We start from the raw sequence: 12,049 nt of genomic DNA on the forward strand, positions 1-12,049 counted from the left end.
ATGTGAGTCGACGTGGATGAACAATGCGCAAAATATCTCCTCGTTAAAACGATCGTAACCTTTGGATTCGTCGTAACTACAAATAGATGGTACTTCAAATCTGGGAGATATCTGGGTCTTGTTAATACACGGTGAGGCCCACCTGGACGATGGTCTGGACCATTAAAGGATCAGCCCCAATTCCAAAAATCGTTTTTTATTTTTTTTCATCCGGTAGGTGCAGATTCAACCAAAGGATATTTTTCTTACGTCCCATTTCAAAGGACTCATAGCTCAAAATTTCCAACGCATCACTTGTGCGAGAAATCCAAGCCGCTGAAGCCCAGACCCAAAATCAGGCCCGTGGGCTCGTCTGGCTACACGTTTGCAGAATGTGGGCTATTGGCCAAGATTCCACGTGGGACCTCGCTGTTGACTTTCTGGTCTGTTGTTAGGCGAAGCATCTAAATGGTGGGGCCCACTCGATGAGTGACTTGGACCAATGCACGTGGCCTGCCATGTGAACGGGCGTCTATCTTCATACATGTGTGCCGCGCTAGCGCGTGCTCTGGTAGTCTCGTCGGGCCGGTACGAAGTACGAACCAGTACTGTAGTAAGCCTTTGCAGCGCACACAGGAAAGAAGAAATCTTTGATACTCTGGCAGAGGGTGATGGATGATACGCAGACCCTTCAAATATAAGTAATTAAATCTAAACTGTTCAAATTATATGGGTCGTATAGATGTATCATGAACGACGGGTCATGGATATTTGATTGTCGGACAGGTTTTGGACGGTTAAAAAAGAAAATATCCAATGGTCCTATTGCAACAAACAAGTGATCAATCTGAAAAATATCCACGGGTAGTATCAAGCTGCCAGAGTACATTGCAAAGGAGTGTGATTCTGTGAGGAGCCCGAACACGTGTCAGTGCTTCTTGCAGACAACACGTGTCATAAATCCAACCTTTTGATTAGGTGGGGCACACGAGAACACGCCACGTATAGAACAAGTGTAAGTTAGCTGATCACGCATGATAAACTTTCTGTGACAAACCTGATGAATGGCCCGGATCTCTATGGCACGTATCTGCCCCTCGCAGGTGGGACCCTTCATTGAATCAGGACCCTTAAAAAAATCACTTATCATCGAGAAACCGGCAACCGTACGATTCTCTGAGACTCCGAGGTCCTTTCAACTGATCGTTAAAGGGCATGATTGCTGCTTTTGCCAACTTACTTCTAAAAAGGTAATTATTTGATACTCTGGCTACGTATGATATTTGATATGCATGCACCTAGAAATGGTAAAGTGAAATATATTTAACCAATCTAAACCTACTAAACTGTGGATTCCACTGTATTTAGTTAAAATAAAAGACTCAGATTCATTGATCATTCCTAACCTCTAATTTAGGACACTTGTTTTTAGAAATAAAAGCATTGTGTATATTTCATTTTTAACCGTCCAATTAGTGTCCATCAATCTCATATTCAGATATCCAAATAAGCTTAATATTTCGCTCATGATAAATATAAACTAATACGGATAATCTTGAAGGTTTACTTTGGACAATTTTCTGCCACATACACATGTTTTAGTAATTTCTACGTGCCTGAGTATCATCCACTATACTCTCCCAGAGTATCAAAGTTTTATCATTATAAAAGCCCAAATACCAAAGAAGCCCACTTTCCCTTTGCAAAGCCTAAAAAAGAAGGCTAAGAAAAGGCTAACCACTCTCCTTTCTTTTTTAAATCGAAAGGAAAAAAGAACATTTCAGCCCCTAAACAACATTTCGATTACCTAAGAACCCTCGTGTCCGTTTTGGAAGTCCACGGGACTATTGTTTGTAGTGGTCCATCTACTTGTTTCGTATCGGTGGGACCCATCTGTTGTCAGTGAGGGACCTCAGTGTATGAACCCTGATATCTCTATTCGTCATCACACCTGCCAAATTCCTATGTGGCCCACCAGATCAGCCTCCTAAATCAGCGGCTAAGATCTCATAATTTGGTTAGTGAACTTGCAAGTGCCCACTTGGGCATTTGCTCACTCAGAGCACATCATCCCCATCATCTCCATGTGGGGCCTACAACCCTAACATTGAGGGCCTTAGAGGCCACTCAAAAGAGTAGTCCACTGGACCACCATGGATAACTCACAGAAAAAAAACAAATAAAATAAAATAAAATACATGAAATGGAGAGCTTTCTGTAAAGAGCCTTTTAGGTTGAATTATTGTGCATGATCTGTGTATGTTTGCTTACACATCTGGAGAATCTTGTGATTTGTCATTACTTTCACACTGTCCTAAGCTCTGCCCTTTTTCGTTTTTTTCTTCCTACTCGAATTCTCTACTACACTCCAAGCTCTGTGGGGTCCACCATGTTTTATATGTAAATCCATCCGTCCATCAGATCAGAACCATTATTTGCACAGTACATACAAATGATCAGCATGATAAAAAAGAAATATGATCCACAAAAACGGGAAAAGTGTAAAACTACTACTAAAATATCCAAGTTCACACGGTGTGGCCCACTTAATAATTGGATCAGGATGATTTTTGTAATTCACTTTATTAACGGCTGTGATGAAAGATACACACCATGGTAGCTCCACACACAAACCTATAGTTATGTCCCTGCAGTATGGTCCACCTGAGTTACATAGTGGGCCCCACAAGCTTGGGTGTAAACCATGTCGTGTGGAAGATTCCGGTCCATTTCTTACACCAAGATGCCGATTAATGTGCGTCTGTCTTTTTATTTTTATTTTTTCTTCTTATTATATTTCTCTGTTTTATTATTATTATTTTTTTTTCTTATTATATTTCTCTGTTTTATTTATTTTATTTTTTTTCTTATTATATTTCTCTGTTTTATTTTTATTGGACGTCCCTACCAACTGGCTTTCATCTCTTGTCGCTCTCGGTATGGAATATGGAGGTTGGATTTTCTTCTTCTTTTTTTAACGGAGATAACTGGTGGGGTTGGGTGGATAATGTTTTTAACGGCTAGAATCACATGTTAGTTCTGCACGCACATTTAAAAAATATAAAATAAAGAGTGCGCTCTTATGGTAGCCGTACTACCAAAACTTGCTAGTGCATCGGGCTTCTGTGGTCCCCATCTCAACTTTTCACCGGATCCACCCGTCCATCGTGTTCTTCCCACATGTTCACCGTATAAACCAAACATGAAGCTGATCCAAAAGTTAGATGGTCCACAACGCAGGGAACAATGTAAATTCATGCCTGAAAAGTCTAAATTCATATGATGTGGCCCTCCTGGGCTTGTATTCCCTGAGTTTTGATTTCGCCCTTCATCTCAATGGAGCACGTGTGATGAATGGATTAGATGATATATACACAGCATAATGACCCCGAAAACAGTTGGAGAGGTTTTATCGGTTAGGCGTCCTTTCTCAACTGTTTGCTTTTGTGTGGCCCAGATGAGTTTTTGTTATTAATGATTTTTAACCCAATTTTCTAACATCCAAGGCGCGTCTAATGGACAGGATTGATCGGATGAAAAGTTGATGTGGGCCCCACAAAATCACAGTGCACCATATGAGCGCATCCCTTTCAAAACTGGGGAACACATTTCAATGGTACACATGGTATGTTTCCCGGCAATCCTAGCTGTCACAATGGATGTCCGTGGATGGAGCATAGGATTTTCCACTTCCAATTTAGACCACTCACTATTACCATTTATTGGATAGCTAGGATTTCTTGATCAGAATGCTGTAGAGGGACCCACAATTTGGATGGTTTGGATAGCTGTACACCGCTGCTACATGTGACTGGGATGAGTCACCATCATTTTAAAAAATTTGCATAACTGACACGCAAGTCTATCCCTGTTTTTAAAGGGCGAGACCACGACGTGGCATCTGCCGCACTCACTCAATTTGTGTCAAATCATCCACCGTTGAACTGGCATAATGTAAGCTGATCTGGACCATCCATGCTGTTGGGCACATTGCGGATGGATGCAAATTGCGAAAAACGAATGAATCGGGAAATCTTAACATTCCACTTGGTCCGAACCAATAGATGGATAAAAGGAATATACAGATGAATTCAGACGGTTAGGATTAAATGGATGGTATAATTCCTAGCTACGAACCATATAAAATAAGAACATCATTTGACGGTCCGGATTGCTCTAGATTTTAGTGTGTGAACAAAGCCACAAGACACGTTGTGGTGTTTCCGTTTCACAATAATTTACTGAGCAAAACTTTTCATACTCTGGCTGAGTGTGATGGATGATACGCAGGCACTTAGAAATCGCAAAATCCGAATACAAGTAATTGAAAGTAAACTGTCTAAATTGCGGGTCCCACATGTACCATGACCAAAAAATTTAGCTTATTTTATTATCTAACTATAGGATTTGTGGACAATTATTAACAATTAAAATAAAAACCAACGGTCCTGTCTCAATGACAAGGGTCACCAGTCAGAAGAGGTTAGGATAATTAATTTCTCAATTTGTTTAATTTGACTTATTTATGCCACGTGTATAATATACCTCAGCCTGCGTATCAAGCCTCCTATGCAGCCGGACTATCAAGTAACTGCCCAGTAAGGAAGAGCGTAGTGTTTCCCTATGAAGGGTCAAATCTGTCTCTCTGGAGAGTGACACATGATACACATGCATTTGTAAATTACTTATATTTTGCATCTGTAGCATTGGTATACAGCTACATGAAATTGAACTGTCCAGATTACCGCTCGTAGATTAGATGTATCATGAACCAAAATCAGGCTTATTTGATCATGTTGGTAGACATTTATTGGACGGTTAAAAATAAAAATAAATCCAATGGTCCTAACACAACGAACAAGTTTCCAATAAGTTTAGGATAGTTCAAGTAATTTAATTTTGGCACTGTAGCTTCATGACAGCTAGTTTCATAATTTAGTCGTTTTTTTAATTCTTTTTTCTTTCGTAGTTAATGTATGCCACGTGTACATTTTGTGAGTGTGTGCGTATCAAGCTTCGTACGCTGCCTGAGTATCATATAACTCCCCTCATATTTTATCTGTTTCCTTTCAAAAAGTTACTTCCATTGCTGTCACGCACGATGACTAAGGACAAGTCACACGCTTTGGTCACGCAGAGATTTCTGCTCACATGTGCCCAAAAGATCAAAAGCTCCATCCAACGGCTGATACTCCTCCCCTTTTCTGATGGTATACGAAAACGTCCTTTTCTTCTTTTTTTTTCTTTTAATTTAAATTTGAATTTTGTTACAAAATACTATATATATATATATATATATATATATATATATATATATATATATATATATATATATATACACGGAAACGCTCACCTGCGAACCGGTTCGCACGTACTATGTACGAACTTTTTTGAGAACCCATCATACGTGATGGAGATCCAAAATCTGAACCGTTTATGTGAAGCAGAACCTTGTGAAACCCCTTGGGACCAAGTTTTAATTTGATCTAAAACTTTGATGGGCCATGAAAAACGAAAACAGTTTCCTCCCTTGATTTTCATTTCTCTTTGTTATGGCCCACCAGAATTTTAGATCAGGTTGAAAATTTGTCACAAGGAGTTTCATGGGATTCCGCATCACATGGACCGTTCAGATTAGACACTCATGACACGTGTGCAAAGGTGCGCACGTGCGTAGGTGCGCAGGGGAGCATGACTCTATATATATATATATATACGGAAACGCTCACCTGCGAACCAGTTCGTACGTACTAGGTACGAACTTTTTTGAGAACCCATCATACGTGATGTGGATCCAAAATCTGAACCGTTCATGTGAAGCAGCACCTCGTGAAACCCCCCGGCCCCAAGTTTTACTTTGATCTAAAACTTTGATAGGCCATGAATGATGAAAACAGTTTCCTCCCTTGATTTGCATTTCTCTTTCCTATGGCCCAGAAGAATTTTAGATCGGGGTGAAAATTATTCATATGAGGTTTCACGGGATTCCGCATCACATGGACCGTTCAGATTAGACACCTATGGCACGTGTGCAAAGGTGCGCATGTGCGTTGGTGCGCAGGGGAGCATGACTCATATATTTATATATATATATATATATATATATATATATATAACCCTCTAAACTGATGGAGTGGATTAGGTGTTAACCCGCTAACAACTTAGTGCGTGTTATCCTTATCGTGCGGGGCCCACCTTGATGAATGTTTTGTATATCCACGCCGCCCATCCGTGTTGATAGCTTATTTTACGGTGGGTCACATCATGTAAAAGTAGATCTAAATTCCGGTGGGTCACACCACTGTAAAAGTGGTGAATGACCATTAAAAGCTTTTTTTTAGTCTACAAAAGTTTAAGTTTTGGATCAAGCTGATCTTTGTATTGTCCCTTCATCCAGCTCCGATTGACCTTATTAACGGGTTGGATGGTAAAGAAACATTACAGATCTGATTACTGTGGGCGCTGGGGAGTTTTTAATGGTGGGCGTTCAATCACCACTGTTTCATGTTGTGTGGTCCACCTAAGGTTTCGAACTTCTTAATTTAGGGAGCCACGATCTAAAATGGGTTGGAGAAACGGATGGGCGGTGTGGATATACTACACAGCATCAAGGTGGAGCCCACAGTAAGGATAACACCCACTAAGGTGTTACCCGGGTAATACATAATCCGCTCCCCTAGACTGCTATGCATATCCACGTCTCACTGAGTGGACGATCTGATATTGGTGGTTGAAATTGGACCGTTGACGGTGCTCTTCTTAACTAACCACTTGATGCCACCAACTGGACAATTAAGATTATCAGATGAGTGGCCGTTTTTTATAGAATATGCTCCATCCAGGGTTTGGCACACTGTTTGGACGGTCAGGATTAGTTCAGGTGTGTCCACGTGTACAGTGACGTGGCAGCGTCCTTTGAAAGCGTCCTTCTCCTCTCTCAAAAGTAAAATCAAGAATAAAAGGGCCTGCAGCCGTTTTTGGTCCAAAATCATGTGAGAGAGCGGATCAGGGCTGAAAGTCGGGGGCATTTCTACAACTGCTGCTTGTGGAGCCTACGGAGGTGTTTGAATGGAATCCGACCTGTCCAGTAGGGTTGCCCCACCATAAAAGTGGGCCACCCCAAAAAATCACGCTGATCCAACCATCGTGTGTGCCACCGTGTAAATATTAAGTTTTTGGACGGTGGGCCATTGCTTTCGATGGTGTGGCCTAACAGTCCGGTATAGACACAAGTGTTAGAGCATTTGTAGAGGAACCGCTCTCTCAGCTTAGGCCCGAATTACCTGCACATTTTTCATTCTAGTCATGCATTGGGGGTCCACCTTCTAGTGATCCAGACCATTCATTTGTCGTGTCCACCTTGGACGGGTTAAGGCAACGTGCGCTTCTAATTAAATAGATGGTGGAACGCCCGTGTTCTGCCCAGCGTTTGAATATGTGGGGCCCATTATTCAGTGGTTTAGACCATTGATTTGATGGGGCCCACTCCGGATTGATCATGCCCTAAAAGTCTTCCAAACTAGAAGATCATGGCAAACCGATTGTTGGCTTTTTATTCCATTGAATGCGGAACGTTGGTGTGTTTTCTCTGATTACACCTTTATTCGCACGCTAGCAAAAAGACTCGGAATGACTGATTACAGAGAATTTTGGGGGCATCCACCCGAATGGGGCCCATCAGATCAATGGCCTGGATCTGAGAAGTGGCAGCACTAACTACATTTCATTGTTTTCTTACTTCTTAGTTAATAGCCACAAAACTAGTTTGATTGATTGATCCAGACCTTTGATTCGTGGACCTTACTCTATTTTTCATTTTAGCCATCCATTGGATGTAAGTGTTATTTTGAATCATGACGATCTAAATTAGGGCCCCACGATTAGGACGGACACATACGCCACGTGTACAATTCCTGAGGGGAGCGAATTAGGTGTTACCCAGTAACACATTAGTGGATGTTATCCTGACTGTATGGCCCCACCTTGATTACTGTGTTGGATATCCACGCTGTACATCTGTTTTTTCATCTCATTTTAGGAGCTTATTCCAAAATTTAAGCGGATCCAAATATCTAGTAGACTACATCATTGGAAACTATGTTGATTGACTATTAAAAATTTATTGTGGGCCATAAAAGTTCTGGATAAGCTTATCTTTCTATTTTTCCCTTCATCCAGGTCTGTTTGACCTTATCAACAGGTGGGATGGAAAATAAACATTACTGTAGGGCCTAGGTGGTCTCTAGGTAATTTTCAATGGTGGGTATTCATTCACTACTATTTCCTGTGGTGTGGTCCATCTAAGAATTGTATATGCTTAAATTTTTGGCCCACTTTCTAAAATGATATTGAAGAACGGATGGACGGCATTAATATACCACACATTCATCAAAGTATGCACCATGGTCACGTTAACACCCACTAACGTGTGGCTCACGTAACACCTAATCCCCACCTATTCCTGAGTGCGTGAGTACCATTTTTTCTGACTTATCAACCCTGAGAAAATGAAAGGGGAAAATCCTGTCTGCGACGTTTTAACTTCTGGTGCCTATTTTCTCCTTCGGATTCTAACTCTACCCAGTGCCTACACGTGCCAATTTGGCGTGTGTGTGTGCAAGATAGAGGCCGTACATCTGATGATATATGTAACATGGTAGAAATATGGGTAGCTTCAGTTATCAGGTGGGCCATATGCGTCTGGGGAAAATGGACAGCCAAAATGAATTGACAACAATCAATGTACACATGTGGCGTACTTAAACATTGGATTAGAATGATTGCTGGGCTATATTGTTGACAACCCACTATGGAACGGGCCTAGGTTGAATAATTTGATCATGATCAACGGCTTAAATTTAATTTAGGGTTTGATGAGTATCAAGTGACTCTCAAGTGTATGGGCCATGGATTTCTCAAACATAGCATATTAATGGTGGTTGCACAGGGTCCTACACCATTTGTACTGGAGATTCCGTTAAAGTTTAACCGTTTATTCTTAAAAGTGATTAAATTTTAACCGTCCATTATGGAAGTAATTTGTCTTTAACGGAGATATGACCACTTTTTACCAAATGCCCATAGGCTTTTGAATTGAGCTAGTAGAGACTCAATGGCCTGTTTGGACGGGCAGATTAGGAGGGATGGGATGGTAAAATCCGGGATATTGGAAACGAGCTAAACAGACCTGATGAACTTATCCTGGGATATAACAAACCCGATCTTAAACCAATCCACTGATATCACCATTATTAACTTAAAATTGATCCCATCCCACCTAATTCTGTTCAATCGTGATTGGGGCATGTTTGGTTGGACAGATTGGAAGGGATTGGAAGGTAAAATCCTAATATATGCCATACGTGCCAAACAAACTCAGTAAACTTGCCTCGGGATATAACAATTCCATGGAACTTAAACCAATCCACTGACACCATCATCATTACCTTAAAATCCATCCCATCCCTCCTAATCCCATGGGATCCGTCTGGCCAAACGGGCCCTAAATATTTTTAGAGGTTTTTTTTTTTTTTTTGTTTTTTCCCCTGGATGGTAAATGCTTGATATATCGGTTATTGTTACTCCCTCTATCTCTTTGATTTTAAGTGAGAATTTTTGTTGTAGAAATGATACCAACTTAAATGTATAGATCCCATCATGTTATATCTATGCCATTTACTTATTTTATCTTAACATTTTTGAGCTGAAGCAACTCTAAAGCTCAAGTGGCCCACATTATAAAAAATAATAGTTATAAAATTTTTACTATTGAAAGATGTTTTCTTCCTAAGGCTTATAAATTTATTTATTTGTTATCTAACTTATTCATAAGATTACACTAATATAGATAAGTTAAAAAGCACAAATATTAATGTGATCCAAAACTTATAAGGCCCTAAAGAAATTTTTAAGAATAGTTGTTCAATTTCTACTATTTCCTGTGGTGTGGTCCACCTTAGATTTGCCTTATTTTTTTTACTCAAGGCCTATAATCAACTAGCAACATGGATGGATAGCCATTGTAAGCCATATACATCACAATACGCCTCACTTGAAATACACACACACACACACATACATAAATTTTAGCTTTTAAAATGCTACTTTGAGAATGGTGTTGGAATTATAATAGTAAATCATTATTACAAATTTACATGGATTATCATCATAACTTAGAAAAACAAACCACTTTTAAGTGCATATTTAATTTGTCATAAAAAATGTAATAAAATAAATAATGATTATAAATTACTATACTTTTTTTATATATATCAACCGCATTTAACTACAGTGATAATATGTTTTCTCCTCTTATTTAATTAAATTAGAATTATGACCGTTTTATATTATTTTAATATCACATCAATTTAGAGTTCAACCTTGGCCATGTAAATTGCGGAAGAAATCTTAGTCTCACGGGATAATACCCTGTACATCTGCAGTGCACGGGAGGTTGTAGTGTGTAGGATTGAGATAGCTACTCTCACCGGCAGACATGACATTGTTTCTTTCCAATAACATGAGATCATGATTTCTTTTTTCTCTCGCCATCAAGAGACGCTTTTTCTTCTCTTCACTTTTCTGATTAATTACAAAATCATATCCTCTACATTGTATAATGTTGGTAGAATTAGTTTGTTATATACAAACATTGAAAGTGGGACCATCACAGTGTCTGCATGGCATTCAACCTGTCCAAAAGGCCACCAACCATCTTAGTTGGATGTCCCGTAAATGAGACCTATACAAACGTTATATGGTTTCCCACGTGAATTTTGGATGTTTTTAGGTGGTTGTTCACCCATCGGCTATAATATATCTCACCTGACAATTTTTCAGAAATCCTATTATCACAGTGGGACTCACTTGATGTGTAGAATAGATAGTGTAAAATCAATATGGGGGCCCCATCATAGAAAATGAATGACAACCATTGATAGAGTGATTCATGTGGTGCCTCATGTGATGTTGGATTTGATTCCCAAATTCAGGTCCTTACTCTTGCTTCGATGGTAGACTCTTAAGATTTTCAACACTTGGTCAAGAGTTCGAGTACCCATAGGTAGTGAAATCCCACCACAGCGTGAGTGTGTGGGGGTGTGTGTGCATGTACAAAAAAAGGAAAGAAAAAGGATTTCCTAATTCACCTTCAAGAGACCCTTATTGATGAGTTGGATGCGATAAAAATAACGTTCAATGGACCCTTATTGAAGGATTTGTCCACATGTTAGAGAGGACAGAAATGTAATTCTTGTTATTTTTTAAGACGGAAAATAGAAAATGAATTACTTAAAGATAGGCTTAAGGCGCGCGACGATGTCACTATCTTTAAGGCAATATTCATACCTTACAGGTGATTAAACCAATTTGCAAGAGGGTTACAGCAAATCCGTATCCAGAATACAATAAGTCTCTTCTCCAATACTAGAAAAATGTGGGTTTCGGCTTACAAAATCGAAAAAATCGCACCCCGGACACACTTTTATAGTGTACAACCCTGACTTCTGTGCTATTACAATTTACCCCCTGAAAATTATTTGTAATTTACTACCTGAAAACTGCATCTTTCCAAAAACTTTCCAAAAAACGAAAATGGTGAAGAAGAAGAAGATGGACAGGAGATTGTTGAAAATTGTGAATTCGGATTGACCCAAAGATGGGTTTATATAGAATCACAAGAGATGCTTAGGGCCCGTTTGGCAGGGCGATTTAGAAGGGATTGGAAGTTAAATTCCGGGATTGGTCGGGTGTGCCAAACAAACTGGGTGATCTGATCCCAGGATATAGCAATCCCATGGATCTTAAGACAATCCACTGACAACACCATCATTACCTTTATATCCCATCCAATCCACCTTAATCCGTTCAAATTTGCCTGGGACGTGTTTGGTTCGAGGGATTGGAAGGGATGGGAAGGTTTAATCCCGGGATTGGCTGAGTGTGCCAAATAGACTCGATATACCAATCCAGGGATATAACAATGTAACACCCCGGGTTTTCATGGGGCCGTATAAGAACTCAGCTCCTGAATTCTCAGGTGTCATGGGTGTCCTAATGGACTTCATATTTT

The sequence above is a fragment of the Magnolia sinica genome, chromosome 1, assembly GCF_029962835.1.
Source record: "Magnolia sinica isolate HGM2019 chromosome 1, MsV1, whole genome shotgun sequence".
NCBI lineage: Eukaryota > Viridiplantae > Streptophyta > Magnoliopsida > Magnoliales > Magnoliaceae > Magnolia > Magnolia sinica.